This window comes from Gorilla gorilla, chromosome 3 (genome assembly GCF_029281585.2).
Source record: "Gorilla gorilla gorilla isolate KB3781 chromosome 3, NHGRI_mGorGor1-v2.1_pri, whole genome shotgun sequence".
Lineage (NCBI taxonomy): Eukaryota > Metazoa > Chordata > Mammalia > Primates > Hominidae > Gorilla > Gorilla gorilla.
Genome location: NC_073227.2, coordinates 118,023,333 through 118,046,081, shown reverse-complemented (window position 1 = coordinate 118,046,081; position 22,749 = coordinate 118,023,333). Strand labels below are relative to the sequence as shown.

The 22,749-nt window shown below is 36.2% G+C and overlaps 1 protein-coding gene across 3 annotated transcripts in view; it reads left to right on the top strand.

The window, feature by feature from the left end:
• Positions 1-22,749, top strand: part of STPG2 (sperm tail PG-rich repeat containing 2) — a 672,078-nt gene that overhangs the window by 405,845 nt on the left and 243,484 nt on the right. Inside the window, exon 12 of one of the 3 annotated variants that reach the window (XM_063705437.1) lies at positions 4,018-4,133. The gene's annotated coding sequence lies outside the window, so the exon portion shown is untranslated. Of the gene's footprint in view, positions 1-4,017; positions 5,176-22,749 lie in introns of those variants that run through there. The other 2 variants (XM_063705439.1, XM_063705438.1) reach the window with 2 other exon arrangements.

Here is a 22,749-nt window from a genome sequence, read left to right as displayed (position 1 = left end):
CATAGGCACCACCATGGCACGTGGCCATAGGCACCACGTGCCATGGTGGTTTGCTGCACCCATCAACCCGTCACCTACATTAGGTATTTCTCCTAATGTTATTATCCCTCCCCTAGCCTTCCACCCCCTACCCCCACAACCTCCAGTGTGTGATGTTCCCCTCCCTGTGTCCATGTGTTCTCATTGTTCATCTCCCACTTCTGAGTGAAAACATGTGGTGTTTGGTTTTCTGTTCCTGTGTTAGTTTGCTGAGAATAATGGTTTCCAGCTTCATCCATGTCCCTGCAAAGGGCATGAACTCATCCTTTTTTTATACCTGCATAGTATTCCTTGGTGTATATGTGCCACATTTTCTTTATCTAGTCTATCATTGATGGGCATTTGGGTTGGTTCCAAGTCTTTGCTATTGTGAACAGTGCTGCAATAAACATACGTGTGCATGTGTCTTTATAGCAGAATGATTAATAGTCCTTTGAGTATATACTCAGTAATGGGATGACTGGGTCAAATGGTATTTCTGGTTCTAGATCCTTGAGGAATTGCCACACTGTCTTCCACAATGGTTGAACTAATTGACACTCCCACCAACAACGTAAAAGCATTCCTATTTCTCCACATCCTCTCCAGCATCTGTTGTTTCCTGATTTTTTTAATGATCACCATTCTAACTGGCATGAGATGGAGATGGTACCTCATTGTGGTTTTGATTTACATTTCTCTAATGACCAGTGATGATGAGCTTTTTTTCATATGTTTGTTGGCCACATAAATGTCTTCTTTTGAGAAGTGTCTGTTCATATCCTTCGCCAACCTTTTGACAGGGTTATTTTTTTCTTGTAAATTTGTTTGAATTCTTTGTAGATTCTGGATATTAGCCCTTTGTCAGATGGGTAGATTGCAAAAATTTTCTCCCATTCTGTAGGTTGCCTGTTCACTCTGATGATAGTTACTTTTGCTGTGCAGAAGCTCTTTAGTTTAATTAGATCCTATTTGTCAGTTTTGGATTTTGTTGCCATTGCTTTTGGTGTTTTAGTCATGAAGTCTTTGCCCATGCCTATGTCCTGAATGGTATTGCCTAGGTTTTCTTCCAGGGTTTTAGTATGCTCATATATGGGATATTTAATTTTTAGTAGATTTGTGTCACCTTCACATGAAAAAAGTATTCATAGTAAGAATGATTACATTATTTATAATTTTAGCTCATTATAAAGCAAACAACTTATGAAATCTGAGATTTTGTAGCTTTATTTATAGAAGTTGTTTTTTTCTGAGGCCACTCTAATGTACCAAGATGTTCATACTGAAGGGACAGAAACATAGGTTTTTATTTTAAATTACTCGCTGTTCCTGTTATGTTCCATTTTTGCCCTGTAGCATTGGTTGACATTTCATAGAGACTGAGTTGTCACAGGGCTGGAAAATATGCAATTATAAGAATCACCTACTCTTGAATTTCCCATTATACACTAGCCATGATTCAGGCAGACTTTTCATAGGTGTTTGATTTGGAATGAGAAGTTTTCTTCCTTATTACCTGTGATTAAAATGTGACATTTTGGTATCTAAAAAGAAGATAGTTTCTGCATAATCTAGCTATGAATGAGAGCTGATGAAGCAATGTAAGTCTTTGACCTGTATCATATAAGCAATAGCATATGTAATTGAAAATGTATTTTAAGACTAAGTATGATAAGGCTTTGTTTTATTTAAAAAATATTCTGTAGCTTAAAGCAGGCTAAGTGCTAAAATGGAGCAAGATGCATATTGAGAAGTTTTGCCTCACTTAATGTTCCTCAAAGGAATTCCAATAAAAAGAAATCTACAATTACATTTGAATAATTTCTTTTCTTTTAATGAGTTATAGCTGTGAATGTAAATATTTATCAGTTGCTGTAGCCTGATGGTAAGGGTAGAGAATAGACTATATTTCTTCATAATTGAAAATGAAAGTTACAGTTACAATAGTGTTTGGATAATAGCCTTACCTGTTGCATTAACCTTTATATATCTTTATGGTTAAAACTACAATTTTCAATTAACTGACTATGGAATTATGATGTACCCAGCTTCTGATGATAGTTTGTGTTTTTTTAATTCTGAATACTATGGTCGATGATATATTTTCCCTTACATAGTTTGTGTTTGAATGTCTGTCAGTAAAGATGTTATGTATGTATATGTGCATTATTCCTCTGCACTATAAATATAAATTATATTATTCCAGAGTTGTGCATGCTATTGTTTTATAGTAAGATGGCATTTGCAAAAACACTTTCCTTATCACTTGGTATATCAAAACACATTAGCTTCCCACAAGGAACTTTAGATAGCTGTATCTTAATTGAACTAATATTAAAAATGACTGGGCTAGAGCCTGGATGTCCTCCTTATTTTAAATACCAACTTTTCACTTGATATATCAAAACACATTAGCTTCCCACAAGGAACTTTAGATACTATGTCTTAATTGAGCTGATATTAGAATGATTGGGCTAGAGCCTACATGTCCTTCTTTGTCTTAAATTCTGAAATGTCCTATATTAATGAAGCTAAAAACATTAAAAATGTTTCATACTAACCTATTAATTTAAAAATATTTTAGATTTTAAAGCATCAACAAGAATGTATTTGCCAAAGTAGGTAGATTGAATTGCATGCTTATTAGAGAAATACAGATAAATTAATTGTGTATTTTATTAATATCATTATATCTACTCTTCTATTTCACTGTTTATATTTATTGTCAATATTCTGTGGCCAAAGGTTTTATTTTCTCTCCCCATACATTGCCTCTCTGATGCCCCCAATCTAATTTCATTCACTACCATTCTTCTGAAATTATATTCCACATATTCTACAGTGTCCTTCCTAAGTCTTCTCTCCTCTTGAAACATTTGATATAGTAGACCTCTAACATTCTCTTGAAACACAAGGTTTGGCATGTGATAGACACTCAATAGTATTGTTTAAAATATGAATGAAGAAAAAAAATTACCTCTCCCTATCTTCTCTCTGTGAAGTCGTACTAGCTAGGTTCCATTCACTAGACCACAGGTCCCGTACCCTGGGCCAAGGACCTATACCTGTCAATGGCCTGTTAGGAATCAGACTGCCCAGCAGGAGGTGAGCAGAGGGCAAGTGAGTATTACCGCCTGAGCTCCACCTCCTGTCAGATTAGCCTGACATTAGATTCTCATAGGAGCTCGAACGCTATCCTGAACTGCACATGCAAGGGATCTTGGTTGTACACTCTTCATGAGAATCAAGAATCTGCCAGAATTTGCTTTCTAAACTACCACTTTTAATGACTATTTAATCTAAAACTTTTAAGAAATACCCATTGTCTATGAAAGTGGTTCTCAAAAGTTTTTAGAGATGTTGTGAATAAAAATAATTCAAACCTTTTCAACTTGGGCTTTACCTACAAATTATCCTCTGGTCACTTCTGTAAGAATTTGGGGGCATTGAAGAATACAAGTTGGAACCTATTGGCTTAAGTACAAAAATCCTTATTTAGGATTAGGCCTTGTTCCATGCAAACCATCTGTTTACTACATTTAATTGCTCCATGTGCATTCCATCTTTGCGTCTTGATTTCCGTAATGTTTACTGCCCAGAATGCTATTAAAGCACCTTTCTGCTTCTTTAAATCCCATTTGTATTTCCAAATGCAGCTCAAGCCCTAACTCCTCACTGAACATGTGAATGAATATTTAGGATATAAGAGTTAAGCATCTTCATTCATGATGTAAAAGTATATTGAGGGAGTACTGTTTTCTCTTTTTTGGAAATTATTGCTGTAATATATTTAATTATTAGGTAAACAGATGCCACTATCTTATGCTTATCATATTTCAAAGACATAAACCAAATGATTTTAAGCATTCAAAAACAATGGGTTCAAGATTGTTTCATGCTAATTTTATACATTAAGAGCACAAACCTAATATTCATATGACCAAAATCAATAATTTTAAAATATACTTTATCATAATTTTTACGTTTGTTGTCTCTCAGGTCCTGCAGCATACAATCCTGTTTTAAGGAAATCTTTCCCCATACCCTTATTTGTGAAAGCATCAAAGTGCTTTGAAGAGTCCAAAGAGATTACTCCAGGCCCAGCAACATATGAGGTTTGTCAATATTTCCTTCTTATCAGTGACACAAGAATAGAATTAATTTCCAGAAAGTACTACAAATGTACATATTAAAGTCCTTTCCATGTATTTTATTCACATTGCTGATTAATGAAAATATTTTGACTAAGGAGATTTTTGAAGATGTGGTCTGACATTTAAAAAGAATTATTTAAGAATTTAAGAATTATTTAAACAACTTTTCTATCTCTAAATATGCTTTGCAGTATTCATATATATAATTTATTTATATTCCTACAAATATTAAAGCTCACTTGTTTACATACTTGTTTGTATTCATACATTGCAATCTCTTAGTATTTATTGAAATAATTATTTATCAGAGAGCTCACAAGAAAGCCCTGTGGATCAAGTAAAATTGTGTGTTGCTCTTTTATTTTCTTTTAATGAACATGGATGCTGTATTTAAGTTCATAATAAATAAAGGTGTCTTTTAAGCTATGGACCTTCTGATCATAACCTGAAAGATTTTAGAAACTGTGTTCACAATAGCCCTTTATTGCCCTTTAGAGAATCAGAATGAAATAGGTTCCCCATTCCTACCCTACTATTGAAAGTAAAATATTTTATAGTGATTTGTAACAATTAATTTAAGAGTTAATTCTGAGTGCAAACCAAAATGAATGTTCTTTTTGGGGCTAATGACAAGTTTATTTATATTGAATACATGTTTTTCTCCTTACTTAAAATGTCACAATCTAAGGCCAGGCACAGTGTCTCATGCCTGTAATCCCAGCACTTTGGGAAGCTGAGGCAGGCAGATACTTGAGGTCGGGAGTTTGAGACCAGCCTGGCCAACATGATGAAACCCTGTCTCTACTAAAAATATAAAAATAATCCAGGCATGGTGGCATGCACCTGTAGTCCCAGCTACTCGGGAGGCTGGGGCGGGAGAATCGCCTGGATCTGGGAGGCAGAGTTTGCAGTGAGCCAAAATTGCACCACTGCACTCCAGCCTGGGTGACAGAGCGAGACTCCTTCTCAAAAAAAAAAAAAAAGTAAGTAAATAAAAATAAAATGTCACAATCTAAATACTTTTCAGCATTCCATCAAAGGAGAAAATAAAACAAATGAAAATGAGTAATTGAAGAATTGTTATCTTGTTGGCTGTTGATTCCTCCAAAAGACAAAGACTAATGCCTGCTGGTTAAGCAAAGCTAATTTTATTAGACTTACTTCAGAAAGGGAGAATCTCTTGAGAGTATTAGTACTATTTTCAAAGGTCGAAGTCAAAGGAGGGTATTTATATGGTTTTAGGATCTATGCTAGGTGACTTAAGGCAAGTCTTGTAAGTGGGGAACTGATTAGGACTGGGCAAAGTTTATGACGTTTGTTTACTTTAGATTGATGAGCATAGTGAGGGAAGGTCTTTAAGTATTGATTAATAAGGTATTGGTCTTGATAAGTTGGGTACTTTAGTTGTTCATAGTTTGATGATATTAAATCATATTACATCTTTAGTTGAACAATTTCTCTCCTTTAAAAAACTCATTTTAATGGTATCCACAAATAATAAATGTCAGCCAATCTAATGGTATCCTGTTTCATTTTGTGATGCATTCTTCGTAAAGGATGTTCGCACTAGTCTTTCTAGTATTTAAGATATTCTTGCTTTTTCTTTCTTAAGATTTTATAAATTTAATATTATATATTTATACTTTATGATAGACGTTTATTATGCAAAATTATTTCCCATGTCAGAGAAAACATTTATGGGTTTTATATTGTTGTTTGTTAAGGTATTCTTGAAATTTGAAACTATTACATCCTATATTTACTGAACTTCAAGGTAACTTTTCTGTTGAGAACTGAGTCTGTAATTTTTTTTTTGTCTTCTCAACACCAATTTATTTCCTTGAATAATTAAAAACCTTTTTCAATAAATACTTTTTTCATAATTTTCCTTCTTTAAAGAAGTTACTTTTAAGTTGATGGGTTGATAAATTATTAGGTCTCTTTATTATTAACTTGTTCTTTTATTTTAATTTGACACTCTCTCATGACTTTAATAAGTTTAAGTTGGTGACTCTTGAGAACATATTTGCCGTAAACTTTTTACTTTTTTTAACAGGAAAAGATAATTCTAGAAATGCGTGATATTGATTTAGAATTGCAATTCAGTTATACTTGAAAATTACTTAACTGTATGATCTGCCATTGAGATAGTTATACATTTTTAATGTCTTATGTCCACAAAGGATTCCCAACTGTCCAATGCTGGTGGTCCATACAATTATATTTGCAAAAATCTGGAGGCTTCTTAAATTGTACACCTATATTTGTAATGTCTGCTTGCTATTTTCATTTTTTTGTAAATTCTCTCTGGAGTTCCCCAGGTAGATTTAGTTCTCTCTCCATTTTTGATGGGTGGAGGAAGTTCAGAGTTGCTTTTGGAATATATCTTACTTTGCCCATCTTATTTCAATTACTAGCTAAGCTGTTTGTCTTTGCTCCTTTTAGTTATTGATATTTATTGGATTACTATCATTGACCTTTTTGAAGATCTAATAAAAGCTAGGGAGAAAATGTGTGTATACTCATAAAAAAATGTGCATACAATTTTAGAAGGTTTATTAATCTATAAAAGTTCACTTATAATTTCAACTGAGAACTCTCAATATTACATTATGAGCTTCATGAAGGCAATGATTTATTTAATTGTATATGATTCAGGTTCCACCCACAGAATCTGGCACCTAATACTATATTAATAAATGTTTATTGAATAAATTAGCAAAATGGAAAATCAGGATTTTCTTTTCATAAATCACTAATTTTTATCTAGACATAAATTTTTCCTCATTGACTTAGTTCTTAGTGAAAAGAATATGTGTATATTCATTTAAAATAACAGTAAATTTTATTGATTCATTCACATTCTCTTGTTGAATCAGTCTCTTGACCAAAAAAATGTTTTTTTAAGGTTTAGATAAGGCTTCAAATACCATGATCCAGTCAAATATACTGATTTTTTATTTGCTTCAAATATATTGATTTTCTGAAATTTAAATTATACAGTGACTATGTGAGAATATTTTAAAAAGCTAAATAGAAGAAACTTCAATGAATTTAACATTATAGAATCCTTTAAGTATTAGAAAAGATTTAAATATATCTCTTAAAAAAGCAAAAATTCTGCTGAAATTAATTGAAGTTCAATAACACAATTCATTTTATGAGTATAATTTTTAGTTTTTGCAGGTTACATAATTTCTTGAAAAATCTCAATTAGAGATTAGTTTCAGAGTGAATTTTTAATAGCAGAATTGGGTAGGACAATATAAGTGAGATAAAATATTAACATGTATAAATCCAGAACATGTTGAGAATTGGAATCACACTGTAGGTTTAGTTTATTACTTATTTTCAGTTCTAAATTTAAAAATTGAGATTCTTATTGTTTATTACTATAGATTAGCAACTTTTTGTTAAAGTCAACTGTATTTTAAAAAAACACTTATTTGGCTGTGATTTTATAAACTAGAAATTGATGCATGTGTGTGATAGTACTAATTAATTCAATTGAGTCATTTACTTTCTATTACTTTGAAATTCTTTTGATGAAAATTGTGCACTTAGAAGTTTGAATTCAGACTTCACATCACATTTTAGATTGATAAACATCCCATGAATATGAAAATTTAGAAAAGGCACAAGAGAACAATCTGTAGTGCAATTAGTTTCATTTAAATATCTATTCAAGTAGTACAGAAATTAACAAAGATATATTTTTATGAAAAGAAAATTTTACTCAAATGAAAAAATTATAAAGGAATTTATTTAGAAAATCCTTTTGTTAGCAGATTACCCACTTGTCTAAAACCCTCATTCTGGGTAATTTTAAAGAAGGAATTAGTAGGTAATTTTTTTAAATTATGGGATAGAATAATTTTATACTATAGAAATGAGAAAATGCTTTAACATATATGTAATTTAATTATATTTTCACCAAAAATAGAAAAAAGTATTTTCTCTATTGCATATTCTCAGAAAAATAATGTTAAATGGCAGAAAGATATTTTATTGGGAGTATAGCAAGAGATCTTTAAAAAGTTTTCAATTTTTCTATTATTAGAAATAGCCCTATAAAGATAGTTTTATACCTGATCTTTGTTCCTACCTTTGATTATTTCTTAAGGAAAAATTCTTAGAATCACTGGCAAACAAGGCTTGCTTCCTATTTAAGCCTAATACCTCTAATTACATGCTAGAACTCATTTATTTCATCTGCTCAAAGAGTGGTGCCAGCCATATTTCCCTTTACTTCATTGGTTTGGATATTATAAGGCATTTAATACATATCTGTAATTTTTTTTAGAAATTATTTTTAGCGTGGTAATACTTTAATATCTTTTCATATTTCTTAAATAATTATTGGTCTATTTATGTTGTTTCCTTTGCCAAGTGAATTTTTATAGATTTTATTTTTCAAAAAAACCATTTGATTATGAAAAGTGGTAATATTTTAAAAAAACATTCCCACATTGCTTTAGTCATGTTTTTGTCCCTTTCACATCATTAGCTTTAGATGAGTTGCACTTTCATGTTTGTTTTTGCCGTGTATCAAAGACATCAATCTTGGAATACCCTTTATGTTATTAGCTTAGAGTATACATTTAGGAGAGTAGAAAGTCAGACCAAAGTACTTGTATTTGAATTTCAACATAACCACTCATTTGCTGTATAGTAATGGTTACCAACTTATCTAAGAAATTTTACCATGTTTTGCATGCTTGTTTGGTAAAATCTGTTAAAAATTGTCTTTACTTTTAAAAATCATTTTGTTAGGCTTAGTGTTTCTTCATACCTAAGTTAATTTGTTTAATGCCTTTATATTTTCTTTTGATTTGGATATGGTTTTTATTTTTGTCTTTGATTCTATGCTACTTTATATTTTTACTTTGGTATTAGGTTTGACACATCAATCTTTCTTTCCTTCCTTTCACTTATAATTTGGACTATCATCTTTATTATTCATCCAATTACTATTCAGAAGGCCCTTATTGATGCCCACCAGTCAATATTTGTTTCTAGTGCAGTTATTCTCATACTCTCATAGGTAACTCTTTCATACCTTCTCTGTTCTAAAATCTCTAGTACTTCCCCCTCCCTCCATCCTCTTTTATTTATTGAAATTATTTTCATTTTTTTGAGACAGGGTCTCACTCTGTTGCCCAGGTTGGAGTGCAGTGGTACAATCACAGTTCACTGCAGCCTTGACCTCCTAGGCTCAAGTAATTCTCCCACCTCAGCCTCCCAGGTAGCTGGAACTACAAGCACGCACCACCATACCTGGCTAATTTTTTGTATTTTTTGTAGAGATGGGGTTTTGCCCTGTTGCCCAGGCTGGTCTTGGACTTCTGGAAGCAATCCAACTGCCTTTGCCTCCCAAAGTGCTGAGATTATAGGTGTTAAGCCACTGCGCCCAGTTCTCTCATTCTCTTTTAGTTAATGCCTTCAGACATTTTACTTAACATTTCCACATGGTCCTATCAGCACATCACTTTCCCCAACAGCATTTCTGCATATTTACTCCACTTCTCCTCCTGATGTTGAACTGTCTTGCCTCCTACTTAAGCCTAATACCTTTAATTACCTGCTAGATCTCATTTGCTTCATCTGCTCAATGATGTTGTACCAGCAATTTCTCCCTTTACTTCATTTTTTCCTCTCTGCCAAATCATTCAGGTAAACATGCAATCATTTTGCCTATCATCCCATCTAAAAATATCTCTAAGCCTCATTTTTCCTTCAATTAAACCCCTGTTTCTATATTTTCTTCTTTAAAAAGCTACTCAAAGTATTAGCATACATTCATCGTTTCCATTTTCTCTTTTCTTATTCTCTTTTAATTTGGCACTTGTAAGGCTTTCTCCCCAGCTACTCCACATAAATGGCTCATCAATGACTTTCATAAATCTTTTGCCCAATCCTGTGGTAGATCCTGTGTCGAATCTCCTTATTTTACTTAACCTAGCAGCAGCATTTAATATAGTGGATTATTCTTCTTGGAAATGTTCATCCTGCCCCAAGTTGGGTTTTCAGACTACCATTCTCTCTATGTCTGAGTTGGTTTTGGCTGCTTTAACAAACTAACAGAGACTGGGTGGTTTATAAACAACAAAAATTTATTTCTCAGAGCTCTGAACACTGGAAAATCCTAGATAAAATTTAGTGTTTTGTGAGGGTCTTCTTCCTGATTCACAGACAGCTGTCTTCTTGCTGTGTCCTCACATGGCAGAAGGGCAAAGGAGCTCTCTTTTATAAGGGCCTAATTCCATTCACGAGGGCTCTACCTCAGGATCTACAAATGCCAACTTTCTAATACTATCCCACTAGGGGTTACTATTTCAACATATGGATTGACAGTAAGTAGAGATGGAAACAAATTTTTTAGGGCATTAGTCTCTATATTGGTCCCTACAAGCTACTCGCAGAGGATAAGGGGGTGCTGAGTATATGTGTCTAGTCCTCCGTTATCTGCTTTTTTCAGAAGGGCTACATTTCCTATGTTTTATATATTATATATGTTAGAAAAAGAGTTCCACTACTTACGAATAAAAAGAAAAATTCAAAGCTACAGTTATAAGGAAAAGATAGATTCACTGGATCAAGAGAAAATAGTATAAATTGCACTTTGATCACTTGATAGCTCAGATACAAGGATAAAAACTGCTATAAATGTAGTACAAATCTATACTGAAAAAAGCATGTATTACAGTACTTGATATACAGTGGGACCGTATGTTATAGTTATTATACATTAGATATGTTATATATGTTATTGTTACTGTTACCTTTGTTTCATGGCTATATTCATTTATTTCTAGTTTATAAATATGATCCTAGTATGGTATAGGCTCTGAGTCCACAATGAAAAATCTCTATTCTCAACTATATAGCAATCTAGTAAGGAGAAACTATATATAAACATTTTAATTATAATAAAATAATTATTGTTTGTTAATCGGTGAAAGGTACCAATATGATAAAGAATTTCTGGGCTGGGTGCAGTGGCTCATACCTGTAATCCCAGTGCTTTAAGAATTTCTGGGCTTGGCACAGTGGCTCACACCTGTAATTCTAGAACTTTGGGAGGCCGAGGTGGGCAACTCATCTGAGGTCCAGAGTTCAAGACCAGCCTGGTCAACATGGTGAAACCCCGTCTCGACTAAAGATACAAAAACTAGCCAGATGTGGCGGTGTGCACCTGTTGTTCCAGCTGCTTAGGAGGCAGAGACACGAGGATCGCTTGAACTTGGGAGGTGGAGGTTGCAGTGAGCCGAGATCATGCCACTGCACTCCAGCCTGGGTGACAGAGTGAGACTCCATCTCAGAAAAAAAAAAAGAATTTCTAAGTTAGACAAAGGGAGTAAGACTTCAGAAAGTATTTTATATGAAATATAAAAGAGTAATGGGAGTTTTTTACTTAGACAAACCAATGGGGCTTATTCTAGGCAAAGGAAACAGTATATGCAAAGTCAAAGAGGCACTGGAGAATAGAATATCCTTGTCAAGCTTATTGTTAGTATTACTAAAATATAAAATGAATAGAATGATATTAGATATGTAGATAGTATTAGATCACAAAGAGTATCAAAATATGCAGTTTTAATTTTCTCCTCTGAGCTATAGACACCAAAGATTTCTGAGTAGAATTATAGTGTTATATATTAATACAAATCAAGCAACACCCAGTGTTTTATTTTTTAATATTTTAAGATATTTTTTCCATATTTTTTCTTGATAAATTGCTTATAAGGAATGATAAAGCATGATTTAAATTATATATGCTTTTTAATATTGAATGACAGTTTCTAAGTTTATTTCTAATGTTCATATTATCTTTGTGGAAAATTTTCAATTGTAGCTATGAAATATATTTCAGAATGTGACTTAAACTTCTTCTTTTACAAACTCAGTTTTATACTGTAGTTTTAATGTTTGTGGGACAGTATTTTATGTTATTTGAAAATGTGATTTAAACTTTTGCTTTTAGAAATTGGTTTTGCACTTCAATTGTAAAGGTCATGGCACATTACTTAATACCCCAAAGTGAATGTTTAAAAGCTACCTGTCATTTGCCATTCTGAAAAGGTCTTTGACTCTCCATGGACTACAACCTTGCTTTAATTCTTTTCCTTCATTTCTTCTGACAGAACTCTTGATATTCCTTTGAACTTCCTAGGTCATTAAATTTTAGGAGACATATTACGTTCCGTCTGGGAAAATCTATTTTCAGCCTATGGTATTAGGCCTTGGGATATCTGTCAGAGGTATGATCTTCTCTGGGTTGTGTTGAGAGGAATCCAGACATATTATGGAAGTATTTCTTGTATTGGAATAGAGAAAGATCTTTGTATCTTAAGGATAGCTTTCAGCCCAGAAAGATCATTTGGATAATTATATGTTATGGATCATTTTACATGGAGTTCATAAACTCTTTCATGGTGTGATGGTTAATACTGAGTGTCAACTTAATTGGATTGAAGGATACAGAGTATTCAAAATACTGATCCTGGGTGTGTCTGTTAGGGTGTTGCCAAAGGAGATTAACATTTGAGTCAGTGGGCTGGAAAAGGCAGACCCACCCTTAATCTGGGTGGGTACCATCTAGTCAGCTGCCAGCACAGCTAGAATATAAAGCAGGCAGAAAAATGTGAAAGGATAAGACAAGCCTAGCCTCACAGCCTATATCTTTCTCTCATGCTGGATGCTTTCTGCTCTCAAACTTCAGACCCCAAGTTCTTCAGTTTTGGGATCAGACTGGCTCTCCTTGCTCCTCAGTTTGCAGACAGCCTATTGTGGGACCTTGTGATCATGTAAGTTAATACTTAATAAATCCCCCTGTGTATATATGTATATATACACACACACACATATATATATACACACACACACAAATATACTATGCTAATATACTATATATATACTATAATATACTGTATATACTAAATATATATACTATATATATTTTATATATATTTTATATGTTTTATTTATGTATTTTTTATTTATATATAATATATATAGTATATATACTATATACTACTTATAGTATATATACTATATATACTAAATATAATAGTATATATACTATATATACTAAATATAATAGTATATATACTATATATACTAAATATAATAGTATATATACTATATATACTAAATATAATAGTATATATACTATATATACTAAATATAATAGTATATATACTATATATACTAAATATAATAGTATATATAGTATATATACTAAATATAATAGTATATATACTATATATACTAAATATAATAGTATATATATACTATATATACTAAATATAATAGTATATATATACTATATATACTAAATATAATAGTATATATATACTATATATACTAAATATAATAGTATATATACTATATATACTAAATGTAATAGTATATATATACTATATATACTAAATGTAATAGTATATATATACTATATATACTAAATGTAATAGTATATATATACTATATATACTAAATGTAATAGTATATATATACTATATATACTAAATGTAATAGTATATATAGTATATTATAGTATATAGACATATATAGTATATAGTCTATATACTATATACTGTATATACTATATATATACTATGTACTACTATATATAGTGTGTGTGTATATATATAGTATATATCATAATACATATAGTATATATATATAATAGGATATATATATATATCCTATTAGGTCTGACCCTCTAGAGAACCCTGACTAATACAGATTTTGGTAACACAAGTGGTTCCAGAAGAACAGAATATTAAGGATCAAGTTCTTTTGTTGGTTTTGGGGTTCTAGAGTTGGCTGCTTAATATGATTAGATCCCAAAATGCTAAGACTCTACTTCTAATAATATGGAGAACACTGATAGTCCTTGGCATGAACTGTTTAGAGAGCTGTGCAAAATAAATGCATTTGACACTCCTGATTCACTGCTCGTGAGAAGCAAGGAGTCTAGTCACTCTAGTCACTCTATACTTTTGACCAAATGTGGAGAACCAAGGAACATAATGAAGCTGGTTGGTTGCTCCAAACTTCAGTGAACAAAGTAATGAAAGAAAATGATGAATCTACGGATTCTAACTCCCAGCTTCAGAAGCAGATACTGAGCCTCAAATCTGCTAAGATTGCCCTGAGTCAGAGTCTTACCTCCTGTAGAGAAAGACCTGAAATTGTGGAAAAATAGACAGAAGCTCTTATCATGCAAGTGGCTGACGTGCAACGAAAGGTGCAGGCACAGCCTCACCAGGTGTCTACTATTAATGTGAGGGCATTGATTGGAAAAGAATGGGACCCTACAACTTTGAATGGGGATGTGTGGGAGGACCCTGATGAAGCTGGGGACACTGAGCTTGTAAACTCTGATGAAGCTTTTTTGCCAGAACAAACAGCTTCACCATCCCCAGTAGTGGCAATATCTCCTTCTTGACCCATGCTGCCATCAGCCATTCCACCTTTGTCTGAGGAGATAAACCCTGCACTACCTGAGGCAACAGTGATGGCCTCCAGTGAGGCAGCTGCCAGGCAAGATAATGTTGATTCTCTTCAGGAGCCACCCCTAATGCCCCCATTTGCTTCTACACCTATAACTAGATTAAAGTCCCAGTGGGTCCCTAGAGGTGAGATTGAGGGTTTGACCCATGAGAAGGTGTGTTACACTTGAAAAAACTGCTTGAATTTTTAACTTATATAAACAGAAATCTGGAGAACAGGCATGGGAATGGGTATTAAGGGTGTGGGATAATGTTGGAAGGAACATAGAGTTGGATCAAGCTGAATTTATTTATTTGGGCCCACTAAGTGGGGACTCTGCATTTAATGTTGCAGCTCAGGGAGTTAAAAAAAGGTTCTAATAGCTTATTTGCATGGTTAGCTGAAATATGGATTAAAAGATGGCCCACTGTAAGTGAGCTGGAAATGCGTGGTATCCCTTGGTTTGATGTAGAGGAAGGGATCCAAATGCTTAGAGAGATTGGGAAGGTGGAATGGATTAGCATTTAGACCTACTCATCCCAGCTGGGAGGATCCAGAAGACATCCCCTGAACAGTGCGTTGTGAAACAGATTTGTGAGGGTAGCACCTGCATCTTTGAAGAGCTCTGTAATTGCTCTTCTCTGTATGTCACATCTAACAATGGGAACCACCGTCACTCAACTACAAAATTTAAATATAATGGGAGTAATTGGATCCCAAGGTGGCAGGGGCCAGGTTGTGGCACTCAACTGTCAAAGGCAAAGTGGTCGTAGCTACTGTGATGGACAGCAGAGACAAAGCAGCAGTCAGAATAGTCTGACTTATGTAGAGCTATGGGATTGGCTAATTAATCATGGTTTTCCTAGAAGTGAAATTGACAGGAAGCCTACTGCATTCCTACTTAATTTATATAAGCAGAAACCTTCTAGGTTGAATGGACAAAAGACTAATTTGAATTATAAAAACAGAATCACGGCCCCTCAATCAATTTCCAGACTTGAGCAGGTTTACAGACCCAGAACCCCTTGAATGATGGGGAGGCTGGGTCCCCTTGAGGGAGGACCCCACTACACTACCAACAATTTATGCTGTTAATCTTTTTTCCATCCTTCCCCATGGAGACCTCTGGTTAACTGTGCACTGGGGAAAGGGAAATTATCAGACATTTTGGGGACTACTGAACACTGGCTCTGAGGTGACATTGATTCCAGGGGATCCAATATGTCATCGTGGTCCTCCAGTTAAAGTAGAGGCTTATGGAGGTCAGATAATTAAAGGGGTTTTAGCTCAGGTCTGACTTACAGTGGGTCCAGTGGGTCCCTCGACTCATCTTGTGGTCATTTTCCCAGTGCCAGGATGCATAACTGGCATAGAGATACTTAGCAGCTGGCAGGACCCCCACATTGGCTCCCTGAATGGTAGAGTGAGGGCTACTATGGTGGGAAAGGCCAAATGGAAGACATTAAGAGCTGCCTCTACCTAGAAAAATAGTAAATCAGAAACAGTATTGCATCCCTGGAGGGATTGCAGAGATTAGTGCCACTATCAAGGATATGAAAGATGCAGGGGTGGTGATTCCCACCACATCCCCATTCACCTCTCCCATTTGGCCTGTGAGGAAGACAGATGGATCTTGGAGAATGGCAGTGGATTATTATAAGCTTAATCAAGTGGTGACTCCAATTTCAGCTGCTGTACCAAATGTGGTTTCATTGATTTGAGCAAATTAACACATCTCCTGGTACTTGCTATGCAGCCATTGACTCAGGAGGCTGCATAAGGCCCTGTCCATAAGGCCCATCAGAAGCAATTTGCCTTCAGCTGGCAAGGCCAGCAGTATACCTTTACAGTCCTACCTCAGGAGTATATCAGCTTCTGGCTTTGTGTCATAATCTTATTTGGAGAGACCCTGATCACTTTCCACTTCCGCAAGATATCACACTGGTCTATTACACTGATGACATTATGCTGATTAGATCCAGTGAGCAAGAAGTAGGAAACACACTGGACTTATTGGTGAGACACTTGCATGCCAGAAAATGGGAAATAAATCTGACTAAAATTCAGGGAACTTCTCCCTCAGTAAAATTTCTAGGGGTCCAGTGGTGTGGGGCCTTTTGAGATATTCCTTCTAAGGTGAAGGATAAGTTGCTGCATTTGACCCCTTCTACAACCAAGAAAGTGGCAGAATGCCTACTGTGCCTATTGGGATTTTGGAGACAACACATTCCTCATTTGGGTGTATTGCTCTGGCCCATTTGTCGAGTGACCCAACAGGCTGCTATTTTGGAGTGGAGTCCAGTACAGGAGAAGGTTCTGTAACAGGTCCAGGCTACTGTACAAGCTGCTCTGCCAATGGGGCCATATGACTCAACAGATCCAATTGGTTGTGGTATCAGTGGCAGATAGGGATGGTGACTGGAGCCTTTGGCAGTCCCCCATAGGTGAATCACAGCGGAGGCCTGTAGGATTTTGGAGCAAGGCCCTGCCATCTGTGGATAACTACTCTCCTTTTGAGAGACAGCTCTTGGCCTGTTACTGGGCTTTGGTAGAAACTGAACGTTTGACTATGGGTCATCAAGTCACCACATGACCTCAACTGCCTATCATTAACTGGGTGCTTTCTGACCCATGTAGCCATAAAGTGGGTCATGCACAGCAACATTCTCTCATCAAATGAAAGTGGCATATAAGTGATCAGGCTCAAGCAGGTCCTGAAAGCACAAGTAAGTTACATGAGGAAGTGCTCAAATGCCCATGGTCTCCACTGATGCCACACTGCCTCGTCTCCTCCAGCCTGCACCGATTGCCTCATGGGGAGTTCCTTATGATTAGTTGACAGAGAAAGAGAGGATTAGGGCCTGGTTCATAGATGGTTGTGCATCACAAGCAGGCACCGCCCAAAAGTGGACAGCTGCAGAACTACAGCCTCTTTCTAGGACATCCTTGAAGGACAGCAGTGAAGGGAACTCTCCTCAGTGGGCAGAACGTTGAGCAGTGCACCTGGTTGTGCACTTTGCATGGAAGGAGAAATGTCCAGATGTGCGATTATATACTCATTCATGGACTGTAACCAATGGTTTGGCTGGATGGTCAGGGACTTGGAAGAAGCATAAGAAAATTGGTGATAAAGAAATTTAGGGAAGAGGTATGTGGATGGACCTCTCTGAGTGGTCAAAAATTGTGAAGATATTTGTGTCCCATGTGAGTGCTCACCAATGGGTGACCTCGACAGAGGAGCATTTTAGTAATCAATTGGATAGTATGACCCATTCTGTGGATACCACTCAGCCTCTTTCCCCAGCCACCTCAGTTATTGCCCAGTGGGCCCATGAACAAAGTGGCCATGGTGGCAGTGATGGAGGTTATGCATGGGCTCAACAACATGGATTTCCACTCACCAAGGCAGACCTGGCTGCAGCCACTGTCGAGTGCCCAGTTTGCCAGCAGCAGAGACTGACACTGAGCCCTCAGTATAGCCACAATCCTCAGGGTGATCAGCCAACTACCTGGTGGCAGGTTGATTGTATTGGACCTCTTCTGAAAGGGCAGAGGTTTGTCCTCACTGGAATAGACACTTTCTCTGGATATGTGTTTGCCTATCCTGTATGCAATGCTTCTGCCAAGACTATCATCAGTGGACTCACAGAATGCCTTATCCACTGTCATGGTATTCCACACAGCATTGCCTCTGACCAAGGCACTCACTTTATGGCTAAAGAAGTGTGCCAGTGGGCTCATGCTCATGGAATTCACTAGTCTTACCATGTTCCCCATCATCCTGAAGCAGCTGGATTGATAGAATAGTGGAATGGCCTTTTGAAGTCACAATTACAACGCCGACTAGGTGACAATACTTTGCCGGGCTCTGGCAAAGTATTCCAGAAGGCCATGAATGCTCTGAATCAGCCTCCAATATATGGCATTGTTTCTCCCATAGCCAGGATTCACGGGGCCAGGAATCAAGGGGTGGAAGTGGAAGTGGCATCACTCATCATCAACCTTAGTGATCCACTAGCAACATTGTTGCTTCCTGTTCTCACGACATTACATTTTGCTAGCCTAGAGGTCTTAGTTCCAGAGGGAGGAATACTGCCACCAGGAGACACAACAATGAATTCATTAAATTGGAAGTTAAGATTGCCACCTGGGCACTTTGTGCTCCTCCTACCTTTAAGTCAACAGGTTAAGAATGGAGTTACAGTGTTCGCTGGGGTTACTGATGCAGATTATCAAGATGAAATCAGTCTACTACTCCACAATGGTGGTAAGGAAGAGTATGGATGGAATACAGGAGATCCATTAGGGCGTCTCTTAGTATTGCCATGCCCTGTGATTAAGCTTAATGGGAAACTCCAACAGTTCTGCCAATCCAGGCAGAAATACAAATGGCCCAGACCCTTCAGGAATGAAGGTTTGAGTCACTCCACCAAGAAAATAACCACGACCTGCTGAGGTTCTTGCTGAAGGCAAAGGGATGCTGCTGAGACCAGATCCGTCATGGAGACCCTAACCCAGTGGTGCTAGAGGAATTAAAGACACACACAAAGAAATATAGAGTGTGGAGTGGGAAATCAGGGGGCTGACAGCCTTCAGAGCTGAGAGCCATGAACAAAGTTTTACCCACGTATTTATTGACAGTAAGGCAGTGATAAGCATTGTTTCTATAGATTATAGATTAACTAAAAGCATTCCTCACGAGAAAGAAAGGGATGGGCCGAAACAAAGGGATGGGTTCTGGCTAGTTATTTGCAGCAGGAACATGTCCTTAAGGCACAGATCACTCATGCAATTGCTTGTGGTTTAGGAATGCCTTAAGCAGTTTTCCACCTTGGGTGGGCCAGTTGTTACTTGCCCTCATTTCGGTAAACTAACAACCTTCAGCGTGGGTGTCATAGCCATCACGAGCATATCACAGTGCTGCAGGGATTTTGTTTATGGCCAGTTTTGTGGCCAGTTTATAGACACATTTGGGGGCCTGTTCCCAACAAGTTCCCCCTTTCGGTTTTGCAAGACAATAAAAGCAAAGGTGGCTTTATCACAGTGAGCTACTTCTCGCAGGAATCAGGATTCGCATCTGCAGACTATACAAAGACAAACAACAGAGATTAAAAGCACAATTATCATTGAAATCACAGAGCCTCCAAGTGTTTTTATCCATTGTAATGGGTTACTAGCTGCTAATCCATCTGCAGCTCCTTCAAGCAGTCCTGTTCCTGGCATTAAGGTCAGGGGTGCCTGGGATGCTTTTAATATTTGTTCTTTTAATTTTGCAACATCCAAAGACAAGTTTGTAGAGTGTCCTTTTAGATGCTTTTTAATTCTTTCCCAAATTTTGATCTTATTAAGAGCCATTAATAGTTATCACAAATCCTTATATTTAGCTCCCACAGTGGGCCATATTATTTGAGGTTGAGGTGCCACTATACCACCATGTTTCCAGATAATAAGGTCTTGCTGTACTCACCATTTCTACCATCTGACCATTTTGTTTAGACCAGCTGAACATAGTGTGGCTGTGGCATGCAGACTGAGAGGTGCAATTCAAGCTAAACATTCCCTTAGGGGACCAATCAATAATGATTCCACAGGAATCCTTGCGCAGCACCTCTGCCTGTTCTGCAATGCAATCTTCCCAAACAAGTATGTTCACTTTTTCTGGCCAGGTCCAATCCTGTTTACAAATAGTTTTTTGAGGGTGGTATGCCTCAATTATAGGAGCAGAAAATTAATTTTTTTGATTATGGCATTCTTGCAGGAGAAGGTGGTATTACATTGTGGGTTTGATTTGGATTTCCCTGATAATTAGTGATGTTGAGCATTATTTAATGTCTGTTGGCTATTTGTATTTGTGTATCTTCTCTTGAGAATTGTCTACTCTTGTCCTTTGCCCACTTTTTGATGGGATTGTTTTCTTTTGTCTTTCTGACTTGTTTTAAGTTCCTTGTAGATTCTGAATACTAGTCCATTGTCAGATGTATAGATTGGGAAGATTTTCTCCCACTCTGTGGGTTTTGTGTTTACTCTGCTGATTATTTCTTTTGCTGTGTAGAAACTTTTTAGTTTAAGTCCCATCTATTTATCTCTATTTTTATTGTGTTTGCTTTTCTGTTCTTAGTCGTGAAGTCTTCGCCTAAGCCAGTGTCTAAAAGGGTTTTTCCAATGCTATCTTCTGGAATTTGTATGGTTTCAGGTCTTAGATTCAAGACTTTGATCCATCTTGAGTTTATTTTTCTATAAGGTAAGAGATGAAGATTCAGTTTTCTTCTGTGTGTGACTTGCCAATTTATTACAGGACCATTTGTTGAATAGGGTGACCTCTCCACACTTTATGTTTTTGTTTGCTTTGTCAAAGATCAATTGACTGTAAGTATTTGGCTTTATTTCTGGGTTCTCAATTATGTTTCATTTGTCTATGTGCCTATTTTTATGCCAGTAATATGCTGTTTTGGTGACTATGGCCTTATAGTATAGTTTGAAGTTGGGTAATGTAATGCCTCCAGATTTGTTCTTATTGCTTAGTCTTGCTTTGGCTATGTGGGCTCTTTTTTTGGTTTCATATGAAATTTAGGATTTTTTTTCTAGTTCTATAAAGAATGATGGAGTCTCCACACACAATGCAGTTTGATGGGAACTGCATTGAATTTGTAGATTGCTTTGGCAGTGTGGTCATTTTCACAATGTTGGTTCTATGTATCTATGGGCATGGAATGTGTTTCCATTTGTGATGTCTTTCATTACTTTCAGCAGTGTTTCGTAGTTTTCCTTGCAGAAGTCTTTCACTTCCTTGGTTTGGTTAGATATATTCCTAAGTAGTTTCTTTTTTTTTTTCCATCTATTTTAAAAGGGGTTGTGTTCCTGATTTGATTCTCAGCTTGATCAGTGTTGGTGTATAGCAGACTACTGATTTGTGTACATTGATGTAGTATCCTGAAACTTTGCTTAATTCATTTTTCAGTTCTAGGAGCTTTTTGGATGAATCTTTAGGGTTTTCTAGGTATACTGTCATATCATCAGCGAACAGCAACAATTTGACTTCCTCTTTACCAATTTGGATGAAGAAATAAATTTCCTACTCTTATCTAATTACTCTGACTAGGACTTCCAGCACTATGTTGAATAGAAGTGGTGAAAGTGCGCATCCTTGTCTTGTTCCAGTTCTCAGGAAGAATGCTTTCAACTTTTCCCCATTCAGTATAATGTTGGCTGTGGGTTTGTCATAAATGGCTTTCATTACCTTAAGGTATGTTCCTTCTATGCTGATTTTGCTGAGGGTTTTAATCATAAAGGGATGCTGGATTTTGTCAAATGATTTTCTGTATCTATTGAGATGATCATCTGATTTTTGTTTTTAATTCTGTTTATGTGGTATATCACACATATTGACTTGCAGATATTAAACCATTCCTGCATCCGTGATATGAAACCCACTTGATCATGGTGGATTATCTTTTTTATACGCTTTTGGGTTTGGCTAGCTACTATTTTTTTTGGAGGATTTTTGCATCTATTTTCATCAGGGACATTGGTCTATAGTTTTCTTTTTTTGTTATGTCCTTTCATGGTTTTGCTATTAGGGTGACATTGGCTTCATGGAATGATTTAGGAAGGATTCCCTCTTTCTCTATCTTTTACAGTAGTGTCAATAAGATTGGGACTAATTCTTCTTTGAATTCTCTTAGAATTCAGCTGTGAATCTGTCTGCCTCTGGACTTTTTTTGTTGCTAACTTTTTTTTTTTTTTTTGTGACAGAGTCTCGCTCTGTAACCCAGGCTGGAGTACAGTGGCGTGATCTCGGCTCACTGCAAGCTCTGCCTCCCGGGTTCACGCCATTCTCCTGCCTCAGCCTCCCGAGTAGCTGGGACTACAGGCGCCCGCCACCACACTCAGCTAACTTTTTGTATTTTTTTTTAATAGAGACGGGGTTTCACTGTGTTAGCTAGGATGATATCGATCTCCTGACCTCATGATCCACCCGCCTCGGCCTCCCAAAGTGCTGGGATTACAGGCGTGAGCCACTGCACCTGGCCTGTTGGTAACTTTTCAAGTACCATTTAATCTCACTGCTTGTTACTGATCT